The sequence below is a fragment of the Phyllobates terribilis genome, unplaced genomic scaffold, assembly GCF_046119375.1.
Source record: "Phyllobates terribilis strain yellow unplaced genomic scaffold, ASM4611937v1 Scaffold_236__1_contigs__length_3049075, whole genome shotgun sequence".
NCBI lineage: Eukaryota > Metazoa > Chordata > Amphibia > Anura > Dendrobatidae > Phyllobates > Phyllobates terribilis.
The window spans coordinates 2,967,753-2,994,132 of NW_027362996.1; the positions used below are offsets into that span (position 1 = coordinate 2,967,753).

General features: G+C 45.5%; 15 non-coding genes and 2 pseudogenes across 15 annotated transcripts; all 17 read left to right on the forward strand.

Moving 5' to 3' along the window:
• Positions 1-208: 208 nt before the first annotated feature.
• Positions 209-399, forward strand: LOC141216225 (U2 spliceosomal RNA). Its single transcript, XR_012285266.1, has one exon. It is a non-coding gene; the product is annotated as a U2 spliceosomal RNA (small nuclear RNA).
• A 1,121-nt stretch (positions 400-1,520) lies between these two features.
• Positions 1,521-1,711, forward strand: LOC141216226 (U2 spliceosomal RNA). The gene has a single exon (XR_012285267.1). It is a non-coding gene; the product is annotated as a U2 spliceosomal RNA (small nuclear RNA).
• Positions 1,712-2,832: 1,121 nt separating this feature from the next.
• LOC141217216 (U2 spliceosomal RNA) lies at positions 2,833-3,023 on the forward strand. Its single transcript, XR_012286085.1, has one exon. It is a non-coding gene; the product is annotated as a U2 spliceosomal RNA (small nuclear RNA).
• Positions 3,024-4,143: 1,120 nt separating this feature from the next.
• Positions 4,144-4,334, forward strand: LOC141216227 (U2 spliceosomal RNA). Its single transcript, XR_012285268.1, has one exon. It is a non-coding gene; the product is annotated as a U2 spliceosomal RNA (small nuclear RNA).
• Positions 4,335-5,451: 1,117 nt separating this feature from the next.
• On the forward strand, positions 5,452-5,642 carry LOC141216228 (U2 spliceosomal RNA). The gene has a single exon (XR_012285269.1). It is a non-coding gene; the product is annotated as a U2 spliceosomal RNA (small nuclear RNA).
• Positions 5,643-6,760: 1,118 nt separating this feature from the next.
• On the forward strand, positions 6,761-6,951 carry LOC141216229 (U2 spliceosomal RNA). The gene has a single exon (XR_012285270.1). It is a non-coding gene; the product is annotated as a U2 spliceosomal RNA (small nuclear RNA).
• Positions 6,952-8,076: 1,125 nt separating this feature from the next.
• On the forward strand, positions 8,077-8,267 carry LOC141216350 (U2 spliceosomal RNA). The gene has a single exon (XR_012285386.1). It is a non-coding gene; the product is annotated as a U2 spliceosomal RNA (small nuclear RNA).
• A 1,120-nt stretch (positions 8,268-9,387) lies between these two features.
• On the forward strand, positions 9,388-9,578 carry LOC141216231 (U2 spliceosomal RNA). Its single transcript, XR_012285272.1, has one exon. It is a non-coding gene; the product is annotated as a U2 spliceosomal RNA (small nuclear RNA).
• A 1,123-nt stretch (positions 9,579-10,701) lies between these two features.
• LOC141216419 (U2 spliceosomal RNA) lies at positions 10,702-10,892 on the forward strand. The gene has a single exon (XR_012285453.1). It is a non-coding gene; the product is annotated as a U2 spliceosomal RNA (small nuclear RNA).
• A 1,122-nt stretch (positions 10,893-12,014) lies between these two features.
• LOC141216872 (U2 spliceosomal RNA) lies at positions 12,015-12,212 on the forward strand. Its single transcript, XR_012285853.1, has one exon. It is a non-coding gene; the product is annotated as a U2 spliceosomal RNA (small nuclear RNA).
• Positions 12,213-18,067: 5,855 nt separating this feature from the next.
• On the forward strand, positions 18,068-18,165 carry LOC141216883 (U2 spliceosomal RNA; annotated as a pseudogene).
• A 1,128-nt stretch (positions 18,166-19,293) lies between these two features.
• On the forward strand, positions 19,294-19,484 carry LOC141216232 (U2 spliceosomal RNA). The gene has a single exon (XR_012285273.1). It is a non-coding gene; the product is annotated as a U2 spliceosomal RNA (small nuclear RNA).
• Positions 19,485-20,609: 1,125 nt separating this feature from the next.
• LOC141216651 (U2 spliceosomal RNA) lies at positions 20,610-20,799 on the forward strand. Its single transcript, XR_012285675.1, has one exon. It is a non-coding gene; the product is annotated as a U2 spliceosomal RNA (small nuclear RNA).
• Positions 20,800-21,924: 1,125 nt separating this feature from the next.
• On the forward strand, positions 21,925-22,115 carry LOC141216233 (U2 spliceosomal RNA). The gene has a single exon (XR_012285274.1). It is a non-coding gene; the product is annotated as a U2 spliceosomal RNA (small nuclear RNA).
• Positions 22,116-23,237: 1,122 nt separating this feature from the next.
• LOC141216234 (U2 spliceosomal RNA) lies at positions 23,238-23,428 on the forward strand. Its single transcript, XR_012285275.1, has one exon. It is a non-coding gene; the product is annotated as a U2 spliceosomal RNA (small nuclear RNA).
• Positions 23,429-24,550: 1,122 nt separating this feature from the next.
• On the forward strand, positions 24,551-24,666 carry LOC141216920 (U2 spliceosomal RNA; annotated as a pseudogene).
• Positions 24,667-25,190: 524 nt separating this feature from the next.
• LOC141216720 (U2 spliceosomal RNA) lies at positions 25,191-25,372 on the forward strand. Its single transcript, XR_012285742.1, has one exon. It is a non-coding gene; the product is annotated as a U2 spliceosomal RNA (small nuclear RNA).
• Positions 25,373-26,380: the final 1,008 nt, after the last annotated feature.

The window sequence follows — 26,380 nt, forward strand, 5'->3', positions numbered from 1 at the left end:
CGGGGGTTGAGGGTACTGTGCTAAAAGAGGTGGAGTTATGCAGATCTAAAACGCGTGGATTGCAGCAGCAGCAAGCCGAAAAGTGCAGGCATGTGAGGGATCTAGAGGTTGACAGCATGTCTTCTTAACGGGAGTCCAGGTGGCCATCTGCACAAATGGACTTTTCAGAATCCTTGGGTGGCACCGTAGTCGGAAACCAATTCTGGTTATCGCTTCTCGGCCTTTTGGCTAAGATCAAGTGTAGTATCTGTTCTTATCAGTTTAATATCTGATACGTCCCCTATCTGGGGACCATATATTAAATGGATTTTTAGAACAGGGAGATGGAAAAAGAGCTTGCTCTGTCCACTCCACGCATTGACCTGGTATTGCAGTATCTCCAGGACCGGTGCACCCCTTCTTTAATGCAGTTTCTAAAATCAGAAAGAATTGAATTCAATGCTTTTTGTTCATTTTGCTTGTTTGTCGGATTTTGGGATGGACTCTTTGGCTTTGCTTTTCTTCTCCTCATTGGATTTTTCATGTTAAAAGTTGCAGAAGCCAGATGACAAGCTCATTTTGGTTCAACTTCAGCAACTGTGCATTGCATTGCCATGTAATGTAATGTAATGCAATGCTATCTATCTAGCTCTCCCTCTATACTTCCTTTTGGATAAACAGACATATTAGGCAAGCATTTTGGAGCTTTCACCTAAATAACTACAGGTGGTGAGATAAGCTGCACAATATAATTGACCTTTCAGTATATTGTTGCACACACACCATCTATTTAGCAAATGCCCTTGTTATCAACAGCAGCCTTTTAAACTCACCTGAGCTAACAGGTATGTGAGCTGGTTACTCTGCTGCGCTTAAAATTTATTTTTTGGTTTGCTACAATGCCTTTTCTGAAACGTTGTCTCCCTCTGCTGGAACACTGACTTCTTTCATTTAATGCCTGCAGACTATAAAAGAGAAACCAACCCAAAAAGTTTGGTTGATTAGTCTGTGGCATTCTTTTAAACTGTTGCTTATGGCGGTCTCTGTGAGCTTCTCAGTGACATTCAGCCATCCAGGTATCCCGCCTGCAGTAGACGGAATGTGGCAATGGAACGCTGGCTGCGCGTGTCATAATAGGCTCTGAGCCTTTATATACCTGCGCACAGCAGCAGCCACCTTCAGTCTGCTGCTGGACAGCCAGCAGCAGCAGCAGCAGGAGAGGTAATTAATCAGCAACCCTCCTGCTAAGGGTAGACAGCTGCTCGTTCCACCCCCCCCCCCGCCTTAATTGGTTCTCCTCCCTTCCAACGGTGTTGAGGCGGGTGGGAACAGCCGGGGGTTGAGGGTACTGTGCTAAAAGAGGTGGAGGTATGCAGATCTAAAACGCGTGGATTGCAGCAGCAGCAAGCCGAAAAGTGTAGGCATGTGAGGGATCTAGAGGTTGACAGCATGTCTTCTTAACGGGAGTCCAGGTGGCCATCTCCACAAATGGACTTTTCAGAATCCTTGGGTGGCATCGTAGTCGGAAACCAATTCTGGTTATCGCTTCTCGGCCTTTTGGCTAAGATCAAGTGTAGTATCTGTTCTTATCAGTTTAATATCTGATACGTCCCCTATCTGGGGACCATATATTAAATGGATTTTTAGAACAGGGAGATGGAAAAAGAGCTTGCTCTGTCCACTCCACGCATTGACCTGGTATTGCAGTATCTCCAGGACCGGTGCACCCCTTCTTTAATGCAGTTTCTAAAATCAGAAAGAATTGAATTCAATGCTTTTTGTTCATTTTGCTTGTTTGTCGGATTTTGGGATGGACTCTTTGGCTTTGCTTTTCTTCTCCTCATTGGATTTTTCATGTTAAAAGTTGCAGAAGCCAGATGACAAGCTCATTTTGGTTCAACTTCAGCAACTGTGCATTGCATTGCCATGTAATGTAATGTAATGCAATGCTATCTATCTAGCTCTCCCTCTATACTTCCTTTTGGATAAACAGACATATTAGGCAAGCATTTTGGAGCTTTCACCTAAATAACTACAGGTGGTGAGATAAGCTGCACAATATAATTGACCTTTCAGTATATTGTTGCACACACACCATCTATTTAGCAAATGCCCTTGTTATCAACAGCAGCCTTTTAAACTCACCTGAGCTAACAGGTATGTGAGCTGGTTACTCTGCTGCGCTTAAAATTTCTTTTTTGGTTTGCTACAATGCCTTTTCTGAAACGTTGTCTCCCTCTGCTGGAACACTGACTTCTTTCATTTAATGCCTGCAGACTATAAAAGAGAAACCAACCCAAAAAGTTTGGTTGATTAGTCTGTGGCATTCTTTTAAACTGTTGCTTATGGCGGTCTCTGTGAGCTTCTCAGTGACATTCAGCCATCCAGGTATCCCGCCTGCAGTAGACGGAATGTGGCAATGGAACGCTGGCTGCGCGTGTCATAATAGGCTCTGAGCCTTTATATACCTGCGCACAGCAGCAGCCACCTTCAGTCTGCTGCTGGACAGCCAGCAGCAGCAGCAGCAGGAGAGGTAATTAATCAGCAACCCTCCTGCTAAGGGTAGACAGCTGCTCGTTCCACCCCCCCCCCCGCCTTAATTGGTTCTCCTCCCTTCCAACGGTGTTGAGGCGGGTGGGAACAGCCGGGGGTTGAGGGTACTGTGCTAAAAGAGGTGGAGTTATGCAGATCTAAAACGCGTGGAATGCAGCAGCAGCAAGCCGAAAAGTGCAGGCATGTGAGGGATCTAGAGGTTGACAGCATGTCTTCTTAACGGGAGTCCAGGTGGCCATCTCCACAAATGGACTTTTCAGAATCCTTGGGTGGCATCGTAGTCGGAAACCAATTCTGGTTATCGCTTCTCGGCCTTTTGGCTAAGATCAAGTGTAGTATCTGTTCTTATCAGTTTAATATCTGATACGTCCCCTATCTGGGGACCATATATTAAATGGATTTTTAGAACAGGGAGATGGATAAAGAGCTTGCTCTGTCCACTCCACGCATTGACCTGGTATTGCAGTATCTCCAGGACCGGTGCACCCCTTCTTTAATGCAGTTTCTAAAATCAGAAAGAATTGAATTCAATGCTTTTTTTTCATTTTGCTTGTTTTTCGGATTTTGGGATGGACTCTTTGGCTTTGCTTTTCTTCTCCTCATTGGATTTTTCATGTTAAAAGTTGCAGAAGCCAGATGACAAGCTCATTTTGGTTCAACTTCAGCAACTGTGCATTGCATTGCCATGTAATGTAATGTAATGCAATGCTATCTATCTAGCTCTCCCTCTATACTTCCTTTTGGATAAACAGACATATTAGGCAAGCATTTTGGAGCTTTCACCTAAATAACTACAGGTGGTGAGATAAGCTGCACAATATAATTGACCTTTCAGTATATTGTTGCACACACACCATCTATTTAGCAAATGCCCTTGTTATCAACAGCAGCCTTTTAAACTCACCTGAGCTAACAGGTATGTGAGCTGGTTACTCTGCTGCGCTTAAAATTTCTTTTTTGGTTTGCTACAATGCCTTTTCTGAAACGTTGTCTCCCTCTGCTGGAACACTGACTTCTTTCATTTAATGCCTGCAGACTATAAAAGAGAAACCAACCCAAAAAGTTTGGTTGATTAGTCTGTGGCATTCTTTTAAACTGTTGCTTATGGCGGTCTCTGTGAGCTTCTCAGTGACATTCAGCCATCCAGGTATCCCGCCTGCAGTAGACGGAATGTGGCAATGGAACGCTGGCTGCGCGTGTCATAATAGGCTCTGAGCCTTTATATACCTGCGCACAGCAGCAGCCACCTTCAGTCTGCTGCTGGACAGCCAGCAGCAGCAGCAGCAGGAGAGGTAATTAATCAACAACCCTCCTGCTAAGGGTAGACAGCTGCTCGTTCCACCCCCCCCCCGCCTTAATTGGTTCTCCTCCCTTCCAACGATGTTGAGGCGGGTGGGAACAGCCGGGGGTTGAGGGTACTGTGCTAAAAGAGGTGGAGTTATGCAGATCTAAAACGCGTGGATTGCAGCAGCAGCAAGCCGAAAAGTGCAGGCATGTGAGGAATCTAGAGGTTGACAGCATGTCTTCTTAACGGGAGTCCAGGTGGCCATCTCCACAAATGGACTTTTCAGAATCCTTGGGTGGCACCGTAGTCGGAAACCAATTCTGGTTATCGCTTCTCGGCCTTTTGGCTAAGATCAAGTGTAGTATCTGTTCTTATCAGTTTAATATCTGATACGTCCCCTATCTGGGGACCATATATTAAATGGATTTTTAGAACAGGGAGATGGAAAAAGAGCTTGCTCTGTCCACTCCACGCATTGACCTGGTATTGCAGTATCTCCAGGACCGGTGCACCCCTTCTTTAATGCAGTTTCTAAAATCAGAAAGAATTGAATTCAATGCTTTTTGTTCATTTTGCTTGTTTGTCGGATTTTGGGATGGACTCTTTGGCTTTGCTTTTCTTCTCCTCATTGGATTTTTCATGTTAAAAGTTGCAGAAGCCAGATGACAAGCTCATTTTGGTTCAACTTCAGCAACTGTGCATTGCATTGCCATGTAATGTAATGTAATGCAATGCTATCTATCTAGCTCTCCCTCTATACTTCCTTTTGGATAAACAGACATATTAGGCAAGCATTTTGGAGCTTTCACCTAAATAACTACAGGTGGTGAGATAAGCTGCACAATATAATTGACCTTTCAGTATATTGTTGCACACACACCATCTATTTAGCAAATGCCCTTGTTATCAACAGCAGCCTTTTAAACTCACCTGAGCTAACAGGTATGTGAGCTGGTTACTCTGCTGCGCTTAAAATTTCTTTTTTGGTTTGCTACAATGCCTTTTCTGAAACGTTGTCTCCCTCTGCTGGAACACTGACTTCTTTCATTTAATGCCTGCAGACTATAAAAGAGAAACCAACCCAAAAAGTTTGGTTGATTAGTTTGTGGCATTCTTTTAAACTGTTGCTTATGGCGGTCTCTGTGAGCTTCTCAGTGACATTCAGCCATCCAGGTATCCCGCCTGCAGTAGACGGAATGTGGCAATGGAACGCTGGCTGCGCGTGTCATAATAGGCTCTGAGCCTTTATATACCTGCGCACAGCAGCAGCCACCTTCAGTCTGCTGCTGGACAGCCAGCAGCAGCAGCAGGAGAGGTAATTAATCAGCAACCCTCCTGATAAGGGTAGACAGCTGCTCGTTCCACCCCCCCCCCGCCTTAATTGGTTCTCCTCCCTTCCAACGGTGTTGAGGCGGGTGGGAACAGCCGGGGGTTGAGGGTACTGTGCTAAAAGAGGTGGAGTTATGCAGATCAAAAACGCGTGGATTGCAGCAGCAGCAAGCCGAAAAGTGCAGGCACGTGAGGGATCTAGAGGTTGACAGCATGTCTTCTTAACGGGAGTCCAGGTGGCCATCTCCACAAATGGACTTTTCAGAATCCTTGGGTGGCACCATAGTCGGAAACCAATTCTGGTTATCGCTTCTCGGCCTTTTGGCTAAGATCAAGTGTAGTATCTGTTCTTATCAGTTTAATATCTGATACGTCCCCTATCTGGGGACCATATATTAAATGGATTTTTAGAACAGGGAGATGGAAAAAGAGCTTGCTCTGTCCACTCCACGCATTGACCTGGTATTGCAGTATCTCCAGGACCGGTGCACCCCTTCTTTAATGCAGTTTCTAAAATCAGAAAGAATTGAATTCAATGCTTTTTGTTCATTTTGCTTGTTTGTCGGATTTTGGGATGGACTCTTTGGCTTTGCTTTTCTTCTCCTCATTGGATTTTTCATGTTAAAAGTTGCAGAAGCCAGATGACAAGCTCATTTTGGTTCAACTTCAGCAACTGTGCATTGCATTGCCATGTAATATAATGTAATGCAATGCTATCTATCTAGCTCTCCCTCTATACTTCCTTTTGGATAAACAGACATATTAGGCAAGCATTTTGGAGCTTTCACCTAAATAACTACAGGTGGTGAGATAAGCTGCACAATATAATTGACCTTTCAGCATATTGTTGCACACACACCATCTATTTAGCAAATGCCCTTGTTATCAACAGCAGCCTTTTAAACTCACCTGAGCTAACAGGTATGTGAGCTGGTTACTCTGCTGCGCTTAAAATTTCTTTTTTGGTTTGCTACAATGCCTTTTCTGAAACGTTGTCTCCCTCTGCTGGAACACTGACTTCTTTCATTTAATGCCTGCAGACTATAAAAGAGAAACCAACCCAAAAAGTTTGGTTGATTAGTCTGTGGCATTCTTTTAAACTGTTGCTTATGGCGGTCTCTGTGAGCTTCTCAGTGACATTCAGCCATCCAGGTATCCCGCCTGCAGTAGACGGAATGTGGCAATGGAACGCTGGCTGCGCGTGTCATAATAGGCTCTGAGCCTTTATATACCTGCGCACAGCAGCAGCCACCTTCAGTCTGTGCTGGACAGCCAGCAGCAGCAGCAGCAGGAGAGGTAATTAATCAGCAACCCTCCTGCTAAGGGTAGACAGCTGCTCGTTCCACCCCCCCCCGCCTTAATTGGTTCTCCTCCCTTCCAACGGTGTTGAGGCGGGTGGGAACAGCCGGGGGTTGAGGGTACTGTGCTAAAAGAGGTGGAGTTATGCAGATCTAAAACGCGTGGATTGCAGCAGCAGCAAGCCGAAAAGTGCAGGCATGTGAGGGATCTAGAGGTTGACAGCATGTCTTCTTAACGGGAGTCCAGGTGGCCATCTCCACAAATGGACTTTTCAGAATCCTTGGGTGGCACCGTAGTCGGAAACCAATTCTGGTTATCGCTTCTCGGCCTTTTGGCTAAGATCAAGTGTAGTATCTGTTCTTATCAGTTTAATATCTGATACGTCCCCTATCTGGGGACCATATATTAAATGGATTTTTAGAACAGGGAGATGGAAAAAGAGCTTGCTCTGTCCACTCCACGCATTGACCTGGTATTGCAGTATCTCCAGGACCGGTGCACCCCTTCTTTAATGCAGTTTCTAAAATCAGAAAGAATTGAATTCAATGCTTTTTGTTCATTTTGCTTGTTTGTCGGATTTTGGGATGGACTCTTTGGCTTTGCTTTTCTTCTCCTCATTGGATTTTTCATGTTAAAAGTTGCAGAAGCCAGATGACAAGCTCATTTTGGTTCAACTTCAGCAACTGTGCATTGCATTGCCATGTAATGTAATGTAATGCAATGCTATCTATCTAGCTCTCCCTCTATACTTCCTTTTGGATAAACAGACATATTAGGCAAGCATTTTGGAGCTTTCACCTAAATAACTACAGGTGGTGAGATAAGCTGCACAATATAATTGACCTTTCAGTATATTGTTGCACACACACCATCTATTTAGCAAATGCCCTTGTTATCAACAGCAGCCTTTTAAACTCACCTGAGCTAACAGGTATGTGAGCTGGTTACTCTGCTGCGCTTAAAATTTATTTTTTGGTTTGCAACAATGCCTTTTCTGAAACGTTGTCTCCCTCTGCTGGAACACTGACTTCTTTCATTTAATGCCTGCAGACTATAAAAGAGAAACCAACCCAAAAAGTTTGGTTGATTAGTCTGTGGCATTCTTTTAAACTGTTGCTTATGGCGGTCTCTGTGAGCTTCTCAGTGACATTCAGCCATCCAGGTATCCCGCCTTCAGTAGACGGAATGTGGCAATGGAACGCTGGCTGCGCGTGTCATAATAGGCTCTGAGCCTTTATATACCTGCGCACAGCAGCAGCCACCTTCAGTCTGCTGCTGGACAGCCAGCAGCAGCAGCAGCAGGAGAGGTAATTAATCAGCAACCCTCCTGCTAAGGGTAGACAGCTGCTCGTTCCACCCCCCCCCCCCCCCGCCTTAATTGGTTCTCCTCCCTTCCAACGGTGTTGAGGCGGGTGGGAACAGCCGGGGGTTGAGGGTACTGTGCTAAAAGAGGTGGAGTTATGCAGATCTAAAACGCGTGGATTGCAGCAGCAGCAAGCCGAAAAGTGCAGGCATGTGAGGGATCTAGAGGTTGACAGCATGTCTTCTTAACGGGAGTCCAGGTGGCCATCTCCACAAATGGACTTTTCAGAATCCTTGGGTGGCACCGTAGTCGGAAACCAATTCTGGTTATCGCTTCTCGGCCTTTTGGCTAAGATCAAGTGTAGTATCTGTTCTTATCAGTTTAATATCTGATACGTCCCCTATCTGGGGACCATATATTAAATGGATTTTTAGAACAGGGAGAAGGAAAAAGAGCTTGCTCTGTCCACTCCACGCATTGACCTGGTATTGCAGTATCTCCAGGACCGGTGCACCCCTTCTTTAATGCAGTTTCTAAAATCAGAAAGAATTGAATTCAATGCTTTTTGTTCATTTTGCTTGTTTGTCGGATTTTGGGATGGACTCTTTGGCTTTGCTTTTCTTCTCCTCATTGGATTTTTCATGTTAAAAGTTGCAGAAGCCAGATGACAAGCTCATTTTGGTTCAACTTCAGCAACTGTGCATTGCATTGCCATGTAATGTAATGTAATGCAATGCTATCTATCTAGCTCTCCCTCTATACTTCCTTTTGGATAAACAGACATATTAGGCAAGCATTTTGGAGCTTTCACCTAAATAACTACAGGTGGTGAGATAAGCTGCACAATATAATTGACCTTTCAGTATATTGTTGCACACACACCATCTATTTAGCAAATGCCCTTGTTATCAACAGCAGCCTTTTAAACTCACCTGAGCTAACAGGTATGTGAGCTGGTTACTCTGCTGCGCTTAAAATTTTTTTTTTGGTTTGCTACAATGCCTTTTCTGAAACGTTGTCTCCCTCTGCTGGAACACTGACTTCTTTCATTTAATGCCTGCAGACTATAAAAGAGAAACCAACCCAAAAAGTTTGGTTGATTAGTCTGTGGCATTCTTTTAAACTGTTGCTTATGGCGGTCTCTGTGAGCTTCTCAGTGACATTCAGCCATCCAGGTATCCCGCCTGCAGTAGACGGAATGTGGCAATGGAACGCTGGCTGCGCGTGTCATAATAGGCTCTGAGCCTTTATATACCTGCGCACAGCAGCAGCCACCTTCAGTCTGCTGCTGGACAGCCAGCAGCAGCAGCAGCAGGAGAGGTAATTAATCAGCAACCCTCCTGCTAAGGGTAGACAGCTGCTCGTTCCACCCCCCCCCCGCCTTAATTGGTTCTCCTCCCTTCCAACGGTGTTGAGGCGGGTGGGAACAGCCGGGGGTTGAGGGTACTGTGCTAAAAGAGGTGGAGTTATGCAGATCTAAAACGCGTGGATTGCAGCAGCAGCAAGCCGAAAAGTGCAGGCATGTGAGGGATCTAGAGGTTGACAGCATGTCTTCTTAACGGGAGTCCAGGTGGCCATCTCCACAAATGGACTTTTCAGAATCCTTGGGTGGCACCGTAGTCGGAAACCAATTCTGGTTATCGCTTCTCGGCCTTTTGGCTAAGATCAAGTGTAGTATCTGTTCTTATCAGTTTAATATCTGATACGTCCCCTATCTGGGGACCATATATTAAATGGATTTTTAGAACAGGGAGATGGAAAAAGAGCTTGCTCTGTCCACTCCACGCATTGACCTGGTATTGCAGTATCTCCAGGACCGGTGCACCCCTTCTTTAATGCAGTTTCTAAAATCAGAAAGAATTGAATTCAATGCTTTTTGTTCATTTTGCTTGTTTGTCGGATTTTGGGATGGACTCTTTGGCTTTGCTTTTCTTCTCCTCATTGGATTTTTCATGTTAAAAGTTGCAGAAGCCAGATGACAAGCTCATTTTGGTTCAACTTCAGCAACTGTGCATTGCATTGCCATGTAATGTAATGTAATGCAATGCTATCTTTCTAGCTCTCCCTCTATACTTCCTTTTGGATAAACAGACATGTTAGGCAAGCATTTTGGAGCTTTCACCTAAATAACTACAGGTGGTGAGATAAGCTGCACAATACAATTGACCTTTCAGTATATTGTTGCACACACACCATCTATTTAGCAAATGCCCTTGTTATCAACAGCAGCCTTTTAAACTCACCTGAGCTAACAGGTATGTGAGCTGGTTACTCTGCTGCGCTTAAAATTTCTTTTTTGGTTTGCTACAATGCCTTTTCTGAAACGTTGTCTCCCTCTGCTGGAACACTGACTTCTTTCATTTAATGCCTGCAGACTATAAAAGAGAAACCAACCCAAAAAGTTTGGTTGATTAGTCTGTGGCATTCTTTTAAACTGTTGCTTATGGCGGTCTCTGTGAGCTTCTCAGTGACATTCAGCCATCCATGTATCCCGCCTGCAGTAGACGGAATGTGGCAATGGAACGCTGGCTGCGCGTGTCATAATAGGCTCTGAGCCTTTATATACCTGCGCACAGCAGCAGCCACCTTCAGTCTGCTGCTGGACAGCCAGCAGCAGCAGCAGCAGGAGAGGTAATTAATCAGCAACCCTCCTGCTAAGGGTAGACAGCTGCTCGTTCCACCCCCCCCCCCCCGCCTTAATTGGTTCTCCTCCCTTCCAACGGTGTTGAGGCGGGTGGGAACAGCCGGGGGTTGAGGGTACTGTGCTAAAAGAGGTGGAGTTATGCAGATCTAAAACGCGTGGATTGCAGCAGCAGCAAGCCGAAAAGTGCAGGCATGTGAGGGATCTAGAGGTTGACAGCATGTCTTCTTAACGGGAGTCCAGGTGGCCATCTCCACAAATGGACTTTTCAGAATCCTTGGGTGGCACCGTAGTCGGAAACCAATTCTGGTTATCGCTTCTCGGCCTTTTGGCTAAGATCAAGTGTAGTATCTGTTCTTATCAGTTTAATATCTGATACGTCCTCTATCTGGGGACCATATATTAAATGGATTTTTAGAACAGGGAGATGGAAAAAGAGCTTGCTCTGTCCACTCCACGCATTGACCTGGTATTGCAGTATCTCCAGGACCGGTGCACCCCTTCTTTAATGCAGTTTCTAAAATCAGAAAGAATTGAATTCAATGCTTTTTGTTCATTTTGCTTGTTTGTCGGATTTTGGGATGGACTCTTTGGCTTTGCTTTTCTTCTCCTCATTGGATTTTTCATGTTAAAAGTTGCAGAAGCCAGATGACAAGCTCATTTTGGTTCAACTTCAGCAACTGTGCATTGCATTGCCATGTAATGTAATGTAATGCAATGCTATCTATCTAGCTCTCCCTCTATACTTCCTTTTGGATAAACAGACATATTAGGCAAGCATTTTGGAGCTTTCACCTAAATAACTACAGGTGGTGAGATAAGCTGCACAATATAATTGACCTTTCAGTATATTGTTGCACACACACCATCTATTTAGCAAATGCCCTTGTTATCAACAGCAGCCTTTTAAACTCACCTGAGCTAACAGGTATGTGAGCTGGTTACTCTGCTGCGCTTAAAATTTCTTTTTTGGTTTGCTACAATGCCTTTTCTGAAACGTTGTCTCCCTCTGCTGGAACACTGACTTCTTTCATTTAATGCCTGCAGACTATAAAAGAGAAACCAACCCAAAAAGTTTGGTTGATTAGTCTGTGGCATTCTTTTAAACTGTTGCTTATGGCGGTCTCTGTGAGCTTCGCAGTGACATTCAGCCATCCAGGTATCCCGCCTGCAGTAGACGGAATGTGGCAATGGAACGCTGGCTGCGCGTGTCATAATAGGCTCTGAGCCTTTATATACCTGCGCACAGCAGCAGCCACCTTCAGTCTGCTGCTGGACAGCCAGCAGCAGCAGCAGCAGGAGAGGTAATTAATCAGCAACCCTCCTGCTAAGGGTAGACAGCTGCTCGTTCCACCCCCCCCCCCCGCCTTAATTGGTTCTCCTCCCTTCCAACGGTGTTGAGGCGGGTGGGAACAGCCAGGGGTTGAGGGTACTGTGCTAAAAGAGGTGGAGTTATGCAGATCTAAAACGCGTGGATTGCAGCAGCAGCAAGCCGAAAAGTGCAGGCATGTGAGGGATCTAGAGGTTGACAGCATGTCTTCTTAACGGGAGTCCAGGTGGCCATCTCCACAAATGGACTTTTCAGAATCCTTGGGTGGCACCGTAGTCGGAAACCAATTCTGGTTATCGCTTCTCGGCCTTTTGGCTAAGATCAAGTGTAGTATCTGTTCTTATCAGTTTAATATCTGATTAGAGATGAGCGGTGTTCGACTAGAACTGTTCGCCAATCTCAAATTCGAGCTGTTTTGGGCGGTGTTCGAGTTGTTCCACGAACCCGAACGATTTGCGAAAAATTCGGCTGTTCGAGGTTATGTTCGATAACTGTTCGTGCACCAAAAGCGTGTCCTGCATGTCTGGCGCTATTTAGAGCACCAATCATGCAGGGATTGTCTGCCACTCACTGTAATGCCGCAGCCATGGTGGTTGTGGCATTACAGTGATTGCCCAAATCGATGGGAACAGTGCCAACAGTGAAACATGAAAAGCCGGCAATTCATCAGCGGCATACACCGGTACCCGACAATTTAGAACCGAAAGAATAGAGCTTCACACATAGATTAGATAGATATAAACATGTCAGTCACATATATATGAAGTACAGTGACAGTGTTGCTTACTGTACTTGTCATTTAGCGTAAAGGATTTATCAAAAAAAATAATAGTGTTTTCATGCACCGTCTCTTTAAAAAAGCCGGCCGGCAATTCAGCAGCGGTACCCGACAATTTAGAATAGAAAGAATAGAGAATCACACATAGATTAGATAGATAGAAACATGTCAGCCACATATATATGAAGTACAGTGACAGTGTTGCTTACTGTACTTGTCATTTAGCGTAAAGGATTTATCAAAAAAAATAATAGTGTTTTCATGCACCGTCTCTTTAAAAAAGCCGGCGGGCAATTCAGCAGCGGTACCCGACAATTTATAACAGACAGAATAGAGCTTCACACATAGATTAGATAGATAGAAACATGTCAGCCACATATATATGAAGTACAGTGACAGTGTTGCTTACTGTACTTGTCATTTAGTGTAAAGGATTTATCAAAAAAAATAATAGTGTTTTCATGCACCGTCTCTTTAAAAAAGCCGGCCGGCAATTCAGCAGCGGTACCCGACAATTTAGAATAGAAAGAATAGAGAATCACACATAGATTAGATAGATAGAAACATGTCAGCCACATATATATGAAGTACAGTGACAGTGTTGCTTACTGTACTTGTCATTTAGCGTAAAGGATTTATCAAAAAAAATAATAGTGTTTTCATGCACCGTCTCTTTAAAAAAGCCGGCGGGCAATTCAGCAGCGGTACCCGACAATTTATAACAGACAGAATAGAGCTTCACACATAGATTAGATAGATAGAAACATGTCAGTCACATATATATGAAGTACAGTGATAGTGTTGGTTACTGTACTTGTCATTTAGTATTAAAATAAAGGATTTATTATTAAGAAAATAGGCGTGGGGTTCCCCTTAATTTTAGGCTCTAGCGGAGGTTAAGCAGACGGCTGGGGCAGATGTTTGAAGCCTGGGAAGGGGGTAATACCCACGGAGCTTCCCAGGCTACTAATATCAGCCCCCAGCTGAATACATAGCCTTTACTAGCTATTAAAATGGGGGACCCCCCAAAAAAAATGACGTGGGGTCCCCCCTAATTTAATAGCTAGCAAAGGCTAGGCAGACAGCTGGGGGCTGATATTAATAGCCCAGGAAGGGAGCCATGAATATTGGCCCCCTCCCAGGCTAGAAACACCAGCCGTCAGCCGCCCCAGAAATGGCGCATTCATAGGATGCGCCAATTCTGGCACTTAGCCTCGCTCTTCCACGCTGCCCTGGTGCGGTGGCAGGGGGTAATAGGGTTGGGGTTGATGTCAGCTTATAATGCCAGCTGACATCAAGCCCAGGTTAGTAATGGAGAGGCGTCTATAAGACACCCCCATTACTAACCCCATAGTCAAAGTTAAAAAAAACACAAACACCCAGAATAAAGTCCTTTAATTGAAATAAAGACACAATCCTTTATTGTTCTAAATTAAACCATACTTACCGTCACGCCCATTCCAGCTGAAGCCAACGATCTCCTGCAATAAAAGAAAAATAATAAAGCAACCTCATCCTTACCTTTCCATGGTTCCCACGACAGCTTCAGCTCTGCTACATCGAGATGACAGGCTGGACCGCAGCAGAACGCTGCCATCCAGCCTGTCATCCCGCAGACACTGAGAAGCGCAGGCTTGCTTGCGCTGCTCAGCGTCTCTCTGTGACGACATCCAGATGAGCCGAGTTCATGTCCAATGAACTCGGCTCACCTCATGCACATCACTGACAGCGTGGGAAAATTCTCACGCTGAAGCGGTGAGTGCAGGAAAATTTTCCCACGCTGTCAGTGACGTGCATAAGGTGAGCTCATGTCCAATGAACTCAGCTCACCTCCTGCACGTCACTGACAGCGTGGGAGAATTCTCCTGCACTCAGCGCTTCAGTGTGAGAATTCTCCCACGCTGAAGCGCTGAGTGCAGGAGAATTTTCCCACGCTGTCAGTGACGTGCATGAGGTGAGCCGAGTTCATTGGACATTAACTCGGCTCATCTGGATGCCCTCACAGAGAGACACTGTGGAGCGCAAGCAAGCCTGCGCTTCTCAGTGTCTGCGGGATGACAGGCTGGATGGCAGCGTTCTGCTGCGGTCCAGCCTGTCATCTCGATGTAGCAGAGCTGAAGCTGTCATGGGAACCATGGAAAGGTAAGGATGATGTTGCTTTATTATTTTTCTTTTATTTCAGGAGATCGTTGGCTTCAGCTGGAATGGGTGTGATGGTAAGTATGGTTTAATTTAGAACAATAAAGAATTGTGTCTTTATTTCAATTAAAGGACTTTTTTCTGGGTGTTGTGTTTTTTTTAAATACTTTACTAGAAATTCATGGTGGTCATGTCTAATATTGGCGTGACCCCATGAATTTCGGGCTTAGGGCCAGCTGATAATGCCAAGCTGGCCCTAACCCCTTTATTACCCAGTGAGCCACCGCATCAGGGCCCTGGATGAGTTGGGTACAGCGCCAGAAGATGGCGCTTCTATGAACGCGCCATTTTCCGGGATGGCTGCGGACTGCAATTTGCAGCGGGGGTGGCCCAGAAAGCTTGGGCCTCCCTGCGCTGCGGATTCCAGCCCCCAGCTGCCTAGTTGTACCTGGCTGGACACAAAAACAGGGCGAAGCCCCACGTCAATTTTCTTTAAATTATTTCATGAAATAATTAAGAAAAAAAGGGCTTCCCTATATTGTTGTGTCCGGCCAGGTACAAATAGGCAGCTGGTGGTTGGGGGCAGCCCGTTCCTGCCTGCTGTACCTGGCTGGACACAAATATAGTGCGAAGCCCCACGTCAATTTTTTTTAAATTATTTCATGAATTTCCTGAAATAATTTAAAAAAATTTAAGTGGGGCTTCGCACTATATTTGTGTCCAGCCAGGTACAGCAGGCAGGAACGGGCTGCCCCCATCCACCAGCTGCCTATTTGTACCTGGCCGGACACAACAATATAGGGAAGCCCTTTTTTTCTTAATTATTTCATGAATTTCATGAAATAATTAAAAAAAAAAGTACGTGGGGCTTCGCCCTATTTTTGTGTCCAGCCAGGTACAACTAGGCAGCTGGGGGCTGGAATCTGCAGCGCAGGGAGGCCCAAGCTTTCTGGGCCCCCCCCCGCTACAAATTGCAGTCCGCAGCCACCCCGGAAAATGGCGCTTTCATAGAAGCGCCATCTTCTGGCGCTGTGCCCAACTCATCCAGGGCCCTGGTGCGGTGGCTCACTGGGTAATAAAGGGGTTAGGGCCAGCTTGGTATTATCAGCTGGCCCCAAGCCCAAAATTCATGGGGTCACGCCAGTATTAGACATGACCGCCATGAATTTCTAGTAAAGTATTTAAAAAAAACACAACACCCAGAATAAAGTCCTTTAATTGAAATAAAGACACAATTCTTTATTGTTCTAAATTAAACCATACTTACCATCACACCCATTCCAGCTGAAGCCAACGATCTCCTGAAATAAAAGAAAAATAATAAACCAACCTCATCCTTACCTTTCCATGGTTCCCACGACAGCTTCAGCTCTGCTACATCGAGATGACTGGCTGGACCGCAGCAGAACGCTGCCATCCAGTCTGTCATCCCGCAGACACTGAGAAGCGCAGGCATGCTTGCGCTCCTCACTGTCTCGCTGTGACGGCATCCAGATGAGCCGAGGTCATATCCAATGAACTCGGCTCACCTCATGCACGTCACTGACAGCGTGGGAAAATTCTCACGCTGAAGTGCTGAGTGCAGGAGAATTCTCCCACGCTGTCAGTGATGTGCATGAGGTGAGCTCATGTCCAATGAACTCAGCTCACCTCCTGCACGTCACTGACAGCGTGGGAAAATTCTCCTGCAATCAGCGCTTCAGCGTGAGAATTTTCCCACGCTGTCAGTGACGTGCATGAGGTGAGCCGAGTTAATTGGACATGAACTCGGCTCATCTGGATGCCGTCACAGCGAGACAGTGAGGAGCGCAAGCATGCCTGCGCTTCTCAGTGTCTGCGGGATGACAGGCTGGATGGCAGCGTTCTGCTGCGGTCCAGCCTGTCATCTCGATGTAGCAGAGCTGAAGCTGTCGTGGGAACCATGGAAACGTAAGGATGAGGTTGCTTTATTATTTTTCTTTTATTGCAGGAGATCGTTGGCTTCAGCTGGAATGGGCGTGATGGTAAGTATGGTTTAATTTAGAACAATAAAGGATTGTGTCTTTATTTCAATTAAAGGACTTTATTCTGGGTGTTTGTGTTTTTTTTAACTTTGACTATGGGGTTAGTAATGGGGGTGTCTTATAGACGCCTCTCCATTACTAACCTGGGCTTGATGTCAGCTGGCATTATAAGCTGACATCAACCCCAACCCTATTACCCCCTGCCACCGCACCAGGGCAGCGTGGAAGAGCGAGGCTAAGTGCCAGAATTGGCGCATCCTATGAATGCGCCATTTCTGGGGCGGCTGACGGCTGGTGTTTCTAGCCTGGGAGGGGGCCAATATTCATGGCTCCCTTCCTGGGCTATTAATATCAGCCCCCAGCTGTCTGCCTAGCCTTTGCTAGCTATTAAATTAGGGGGGACCCCACGTCATTTTTTTGGGGGGGTCCCCCATTTTAATAGCTAGTAAAGGCTATGTATTCAGCTGGGGGCTGATATTAGTAGCCTGGGAAGCTCCGTGGGTATTACCCCCTTCCCAGGCTTCAAACATCTGCCCCAGCCGTCTGCTTAACCTCCGCTAGAGCCTAAAATTAAGGGGAACCCCACGCCAATTTTTTTAATAATAAATCCTTTATTTTAATACTAAATGACAAGTACAGTAACCAACACTATCACTGTACTTCATATATATGTGACTGACATGTTTCTATCTATCTAATCTATGTGTGAAGCTCTATTCTGTCTGTTATAAATTGTCGGGTACCGCTGCTGAATTGCCGGCCGGCTTTTTTAAAGAGACAGTGCATGAAAACACTATTATTTTTTTAAATAAATCCTTTACACTAAATGACAAGTACAGTAAGCAACACTATCACTGTACTTATTATATATGTGACTGACATGTTTCTATCTATCTAATCTATGTGTGAAGCTCTATTCTTTCTGTTCCAAATTGTCGGGTACAGATGCTGAATTGCCGGCCGGCTTTTTTAAAGAGACGGTGCATGAAAACACTAATATTTTTTTTAATAAATCCTTTACACTAAATGACAAGTGCAGTAACCAACACTGTCACTGTGCTTCTTATATGTGTGACTGACATGTTTCTATCTATCTAATCTATGTGTGATGCTCTATTCCTTCTTGTCTAAATTGTCGGGTACCGGTGTATGCCGCTGCTGAATTTGCCGGCCGGCTTTTTTAAAGAGAGTGTCTTCTGAGCAGTTTGTCAGCTTTTGGACACCTTTGCAGGTGTTTTCTATGTGTTTCTATGTGTTTTTGTTTGCCTGCCATTGGTTTTAACGGTGTTCGACGGTGTTCTAAGGTGTTCGACGAACAGTTCGACGAACAGTTCTTCGAACATCCCGGTGTTCGACGAACCGAACCGAACCCGAACACTACGGGGGTGGCTCAACACTATATCTGATACGTCCCCTATCTGGGGACCATATATTAAATGGATTTTTAGAACAGGGAGATGGAAAAAGAGCTTGCTCTGTCCACTCCACGCATTGACCTGGTATTGCAGTATCTCCAGGACCGGTGCACCCCTTCTTTAATGCAGTTTCTAAAATCAGAAAGAATTGAATTCAATGCTTTTTGTTCATTTTGCTTGTTTGTCGGATTTTGGGATGGACTCTTTGGCTTTGCTTTTCTTCTCCTCATTGGATTTTTCATGTTAAAAGTTGCAGAAGCCAGATGACAAGCTCATTTTGGTTCAACTTCAGCAACTGTGCATTGCATTGCCATGTAATGTAATGTAATGCAATGCTATCTATCTAGCTCTCCCTCTATACTTCCTTTTGGATAAACAGACATATTAGGCAAGCATTTTGGAGCTTTCACCTAAATAACTACAGGTGGTGAGATAAGCTGCACAATATAATTGACCTTTCAGTATATTGTTGCACACACACCATCTATTTAGCAAATGCCCTTGTTATCAACAGCAGCCTTTTAAACTCACCTGAGCTAACAGGTATGTGAGCTGGTTACTCTGCTGCGCTTAAAATTTCTTTTTTGGTTTGCTACAATGCCTTTTCTGAAACGTTGTCTCCCTCTGCTGGAACACTGACTTCTTTCATTTAATGCCTGCAGACTATAAAAGAGAAACCAACCCAAAAAGTTTGGTTGATTAGTCTGTGGCATTCTTTTAAACTGTTGCTTATGGCGGTCTCTGTGAGCTTCTCAGTGACATTCAGCCATCCAGGTATCCCGCCTGCAGTAGACGGAATGTGGCAATGGAACGCTGGCTGCGCGTGTCATAATAGGCTCTGAGCCTTTATATACCTGCGCACAGCAGCAGCCACCTTCAGTCTGCTGCTGGACAGCCAGCAGCAGCAGCAGCAGGAGAGGTAATTAATCAGCAACCCTCCTGCTAAGGGTAGACAGCTGCTCGTTCCACCCCCCCCCCCGCCTTAATTGGTTCTCCTCCCTTCCAACGGTGTTGAGGCGGGTGGGAACAGCCGGGGGTTGAGGGTACTGTGCTAAAAGAGGTGGAGTTATGCAGATCTAAAACGCGTGGATTGCAGCAGCAGCAAGCCGAAAAGTGCAGGCATGTGAGGGATCTAGAGGTTGACAGCATGTCTTCTTAACGGGAGTCCAGGTGGCCATCTCCACAAATGGACTTTTCAGAATCCTTGGGTGGCACCGTAGTCGGAAACCAATTCTGGTAATCGCTTCTCGGCCTTTTGGCTAAGATCAAGTGTAGTATCTGTTCTTATCAGTTTAATATCTGATACGTCCCCTATCTGGGGACCATATATTAAATGGATTTTTAGAACAGGGAGATGGAAAAAGAGCTTGCTCTGTCCACTCCACGCATTGACCTGGTATTGCAGTATCTCCAGGACCGGTGCACCCCTTCTTTAATGCAGTTTCTAAAATCAGAAAGAATTGAATTCAATGCTTTTTGTTCATTTTGCTTGTTTGTCGGATTTTGGGATGGACTCTTTTGCTTTGCTTTTCTTCTCCTCATTGGATTTTTCATGTTAAAAGTTGCAGAAGCCAGATGACAAGCTCATTTTGGTTCAACTTCAGCAACTGTGCATTGCATTGCCATGTAATGTAATGTAATGCAATGCTATCTATCTAGCTCTCCCTCTATACTTCCTTTTGGATAAACAGACATATTAGGCAAGCATTTTGGAGCTTTCACCTAAATAACTACAGGTGGTGAGATAAGCTGCACAATATAATTGACCTTTCAGTATATTGTTGCACACACACCATCTATTTAGCAAATGCCCTTGTTATCAACAGCAGCCTTTTAAACTCACCTGAGCTAACAGGTATGTGAGCTGGTTACTCTGCTGCGCTTAAAATTTCTTTTTTGGTTTGCTACAATGCCTTTTCTGAAACGTTGTCTCCCTCTGCTGGAACACTGACTTCTTTCATTTAATGCCTGCAGACTATAAAAGAGAAACCAACCCAAAAAGTTTGGTTGATTAGTCTGTGGCATTCTTTTAAACTGTTGCTTATGGCGGTCTCTGTGAGCTTCTCAGTGACATTCAGCCATCCAGGTATCCCGCCTGCAGTAGACGGAATGTGGCAATGGAACGCTGGCTGCGCGTGTCATAATAGGCTCTGAGCCTTTATATACCTGCGCACAGCAGCAGCCACCTTCAGTCTGCTGCTGGACAGCCAGCAGCAGCAGCAGCAGGAGAGGTAATTAATCAGCAACCCTCCTGCTAAGGGTAGACAGCTGCTCGTTCCACCCCCCCCCCCCCCCGCCTTAATTGGTTCTCCTCCCTTCCAACGGTGTTGAGGCGGGTGGGAACAGCCGGGGGTTGAGGGTACTGTGCTAAAAGAGGTGGAGTTATGCAGATCTAAAACGCGTGGATTGCAGCAGCAGCAAGCCGAAAAGTGCAGGCATGTGAGGGATCTAGAGGTTGACAGCATGTCTTCTTAACGGGAGTCCAGGTGGCCATCTCCACAAATGGACTTTTCAGAATCCTTGGGTGGCACCGTAGTCGGAAACCAATTCTGGTTATCGCTTCTCGGCCTTTTGGCTAAGATCAAGTGTAGTATCTGTTCTTATCAGTTTAATATCTGATACGTCCCCTATCTGGGGACCATATATTAAATGGATTTTTAGTCAGGGAGATGGAAAAAGAGCTTGCTCTGTCCACTCCACGCATTGACCTGGTATTGCAGTATCTCCAGGACCGGTGCACCCCTTCTTTAATGCAGTTTCTAAAATCAGAAAGAATTGAATTCAATGCTTTTTGTTCATTTTGCTTGTTTTTCGGATTTTGGGATGGACTCTTTGGCTTTGCTTTTCTTCTCCTCATTGGATTTTTCATGTTAAAAGTTGCAGAAGCCAGATGACAAGCTCATTTTGGTTCAACTTCAGCAACTGTGCATTGCATTGCCATGTAATGTAATGTAATGCAATGCTATCTATCTAGCTCTCCCTCTATACTTCCTTTTGGATAAACAGACATATTAGGCAAGCATTTTGGAGCTTTCACCTAAATAACTACAGGTGGTGAGATAAGCTGCACAATATAATTGACCTTTCAGTATATTGTTGCACACACACCATCTATTTAGCAAATGCCCTTGTTATCAACAGCAGCCTTTTAAACTCACCTGAGCTAACAGGTATGTGAGCTGGTTACTCTGCTGCGCTTAAAATTTCTTTTTTGGTTTGCTACAATGCCTTTTCTGAAACGTTGTCTCCCTCTGCTGGAACACTGACTTCTTTCATTTAATGCCTGCAGACTATAAAAGAGAAACCAACCCAAAAAGTTTGGTTGATTAGTCTGTGGCATTCTTTTAAACTGTTGCTTATGGCGGTCTCTGTGAGCTTCTCAGTGACATTCAGCCATCCAGGTATCCCGCCTGCAGTAGACGGAATGTGGCAATGGAACGCTGGCTGCGCGTGTCATAATAGGCTCTGAGCCTTTATATACCTGCGCACAGCAGCAGCCACCTTCAGTCTGCTGCTGGACAGCCAGCAGCAGCAGCAGCAGCAGGAGAGGTAATTAATCAGCAACCCTCCTGCTAAGGGTAGACAGCTGCTCGTTCCACCCCCCCCCCCCGCCTTAATTGGTTCTCCTCCCTTCCAACGGTGTTGAGGCGGGTGGGAACAGCCGGGGGTTGAGGGTACTGTGCTAAAAGAGGTGGAGTTATGCAGATCTAAAACGCGTGGATTGCAGCAGCAGCAAGCCGAAAAGTGCAGGCATGTGAGGGATCTAGAGGTTGACAGCATGTCTTCTTAACGGGAGTCCAGGTGGCCATCTCCACAAATGGACTTTTCAGAATCCTTGGGTGGCACCGTAGTCGGAAACCAATTCTGGTTATCGCTTCTCGGCCTTTTGGCTAAGATCAAGTGTAGTATCTGTTCTTATCAGTTTAATATCTGATACGTCCCCTATCTGGGGACCATATATTAAATGGATTTTTAGAACAGGGAGATGGAAAAAGAGCTTGCTCTGTCCACTCCACGCATTGACCTGGTATTGCAGTATCTCCAGGACCGGTGCACCCCTTCTTTAATGCAGTTTCTAAAATCAGAAAGAATTGAATTCAATGCTTTTTGTTCATTTTGCTTGTTTGTCGGATTTTGGGATGGACTCTTTGGCTTTGCTTTTCTTCTCTTCATTGGATTTTTCATGTTAAAAGTTGCAGAAGCCAGATGACAAGCTCATTTTGGTTCAACTTCAGCAACTGTGCATTGCATTGCCATGTAATGTAATGTAATGCAATGCTATCTATCTAGCTCTCCCTCTATACTTCCTTTTGGATAAACAGACATATTAGGCAAGCATTTTGGAGCTTTCACCTAAATAACTACAGGTGGTGAGATAAGCTGCACAATATAATTGACCTTTCAGTATATTGTTGCACACACACCATCTATTTAGCAAATGCCCTTGTTATCAACAGCAGCCTTTTAAACTCACCTGAGCTAACAGGTATGTGAGCTGGTTACTCTGCTGCGCTTAAAATTTCTTTTTTGGTTTGCTACAATGCCTTTTCTGAAACGTTGTCTCCCTCTGCTGGAACACTGACTTCTTTCATTTAATGCCTGCAGACTATAAAAGAGAAACCAACCCAAAAAGTTTGGTTGATTAGTCTGTGGCATTCTTTTAAACTGTTGCTTATGGCGGTCTCTGTGAGCTTCTCAGTGACATTCAGCCATCCAGGTATCCCGCCTGCAGTAGACGGAATGTGGCAATGGAACGCTGGCTGCGCGTGTCATAATAGGCTCTGAGCTTTTATATACCTGCGCACAGCAGCAGCCACCTTCAGTCTGCTGCTGGACAGCCAGCAGCAGCAGCAGCAGCAGGAGAGGTAATTAATCAGCAACCCTCCTGCTAAGGGTAGACAGCTGCTCGTTCCACCCCCCCCCGCCTTAATTGGTTCTCCTCCCTTCCAACGGTGTTGAGGCGGGTGGGAACAGCCGGGGGTTGAGGGTACTGTGCTAAAAGAGGTGGAGTTATGCAGATCTAAAACGCGTGGATTGCAGCAGCAGCAAGCCGAAAAGTGCAGGCATGTGAGGGATCTAGAGGTTGACAGCATGTCTTCTTAACGGGAGTCCAGGTGGCCATCTCCACAAATGGACTTTTCAGAATCCTTGGGTGGCACCGTAGTCGGAAACCAATTCTGGTTATCGCTTCTCGGCCTTTTGGCTAAGATCAAGTGTAGTATCTGTTCTTATCAGTTTAATATCTGATACGTCCCCTATCTGGGGACCATATATTAAATGGATTTTTAGAACAGGGAGATGGAAAAAGAGCTTGCTCTGTCCACTCCACGCATTGACCTGGTATTGCAGTATCTCCAGGACCGGTGCACCCCTTCTTTAATGCAGTTTCTAAAATCAGAAAGAATTGAATTCAATGCTTTTTGTTCATTTTGCTTGTTTGTCGGATTTTGGGATGGACTCTTTGGCTTTGCTTTTCTTCTCCTCATTGGATTTTTCATGTTAAAAGTTGCAGAAGCCAGATGACAAGCTCATTTTGGTTCAACTTCAGCAACTGTGCATTGCATTGCCATGTAATGTAATGTAATGCAATGCTATCTATCTAGCTCTCCCTCTATACTTCCTTTTGGATAAACAGACATATTAGGCAAGCATTTTGGAGCTTTCACCTAAATAACTACAGGTGGTGAGATAAGCTGCACAATATAATTGACCTTTCAGTATATTGTTGCACACACACCATCTATTTAGCAAATGCCCTTGTTATCAACAGCAGCCTTTTAAACTCACCTGAGCTAACAGGTATGTGAGCTGGTTACTCTGCTGCGCTTAAAATTTCTTTTTTGGTTTGCTACAATGCCTTTTCTGAAACGTTGTCTCCCTCTGCTGGAACACTGACTTCTTTCATTTAATGCCTGCAGACTATAAAAGAGAAACCAACCCAAAAAGTTTGGTTGATTAGTCTGTGGCATTCTTTTAAACTGTTGCTTATGGCGGTCTCTGTGAGCTTCTCAGTGACATTCAGCCATCCAGGTATCCCGCCTGCAGTAGACGGAATGTGGCAATGGAACGCTGGCTGCGCGTGTCATAATAGGCTCTGAGCCTTTATATACCTGCGCACAGCAGCAGCAACCTTCAGTCTGCTGCTGGACAGCCAGCAGCAGCAGCAGCAGGAGAGGTAATTAATCAGCAACCCTCCTGCTAAGGGTAGACAGCTGCTCGTTCCACCCCCCCCCCCCGCCTTAATTGGTTCTCCTCCCTTCCAACGGTGTTGAGGCGGGTGGGAACAGCCGGGGGTTGAGGGTACTGTGCTAAAAGAGGTGGAGTTATGCAGATCTAAAACGCGTGGATTGCAGCAGCAGCAAGCCGAAAAGTGCAGGCATGTGAGGGATCTAGAGGTTGACAGCATGTCTTCTTAACGGGAGTCCAGGTGGCCATCTCCACAAATGGACTTTTCAGAATCCTTGGGTGGCACCGTAGTCGGAAACCAATTCTGGTTATCGCTTCTCGGCCTTTTGGCTAAGATCAAGTGTAGTATCTTTTGAAAAGGCAGTTTTGTCCTTGGGCTGCCCTAGTAAATTGATGCATATTACACACTGGTTTGGTGCACTTGTTAGTACGCCAGGTGGCTCATAGAGTTATCTGATGGAAAACATGGCCCTCCAGGATCGAAGTCACTAGGCTGGGTAAGTGTGAGGGCTTTGGAGCAATGTGCCCCAGGAGTAGGCGCCCTGGTGGGAGTCCAAGCTTACTGGGACTGGGAACCCCAGAAAGACTTGGCTTCGTAGCACGCCGCACCTTTGCCAATCATACTTTCTGAGCAACCCCCCCTATTCCTGGCCTCCGGGCTAGGAAGGGGAATTTTTATAAACCCGGTCGGAGGTCCGGTCAGCTTTGGGCTGAGAAACCAACACAGGCTCCAGCTCCACTAGGGTGGCAGCCTAGATGGAAGCTGGGAGCACGAAAACGGCTCTTCTCCGGCTTCGGCTAGGGAGAGCATCGGAGATCCCTGACCCTCGCTGTGGCCTTCTGGCTCGGAGGAATGGGGATGGTTTATTGGGGACCCTCTCCTCCGGGAAGGGTCCACATGAATCCTCGCCTCGTGCGCTGTTTTGGTGTGACTTCGGTCACATTTTTCAGTGCCTTGGATGCAGCTTCAATCAAAAAATCTGTTCTTATCAGTTTAATATCTGATACGTCCCCTATCTGGGGACCATATATTAAATGGATTTTTAGAACAGGGAGATGGAAAAAGAGCTTGCTCTGTCCACTCCACGCATTGACCTGGTATTGCAGTATCTCCAGGACCGGTGCACCCCTTCTTTAATGCAGTTTCTAAAATCAGAAAGAATTGAATTCAATGCTTTTTGTTCATTTTGCTTGTTTGTCGGATTTTGGGATGGACTCTTTGGCTTTGCTTTTCTTCTCCTCATTGGATTTTTCATGTTAAAAGTTGCAGAAGCCAGATGACAAGCTCATTTTGGTTCAACTTCAGCAACTGTGCATTGCATTGCCATGTAATGTAATGTAATGCAATGCTATCTATCTAGCTCTCCCTCTATACTTCCTTTTGGATAAACAGACATATTAGGCAAGCATTTTGGAGCTTTCACCTAAATAACTACAGGTGGTGAGATAAGCTGCACAATATAATTGACCTTTCAGTATATTGTTGCACACACACCATCTATTTAGCAAATGCCCTTGTTATCAACAGCAGCCTTTTAAACTCACCTGAGCTAACAGGTATGTGAGCTGGTTACTCTGCTGCGCTTAAAATTTCTTTTTTGGTTTGCTACAATGCCTTTTCTGAAACGTTGTCTCCCTCTGCTGGAACACTGACTTCTTTCATTTAATGCCTGCAGACTATAAAAGAGAAACCAACCCAAAAAGTTTGGTTGATTAGTCTGTGGCATTCTTTTAAACTGTTGCTTATGGCGGTCTCTGTGAGCTTCTCAGTGACATTCAGCCATCCAGGTATCCCGCCTGCAGTAGACGGAATGTGGCAATGGAACGCTGGCTGCGCGTGTCATAATAGGCTCTGAGCCTTTATATACCTGCGCACAGCAGCAGCCACCTTCAGTCTGCTGCTGGACAGCCAGCAGCAGCAGCAGCAGGAGAGGTAATTAATCAGCAACCCTCCTGCTAAGGGTAGACAGCTGCTCGTTCCACCCCCCCCCCGCCTTAATTGGTTCTCCTCCCTTCCAACGGTGTTGAGGCGGGTGGGAACAGCCGGGGGTTGAGGGTACTGTGCTAAAAGAGGTGGAGTTATGCAGATCTAAAACGCGTGGATTGCAGCAGCAGCAAGCCGAAAAGTGCAGGCATGTGA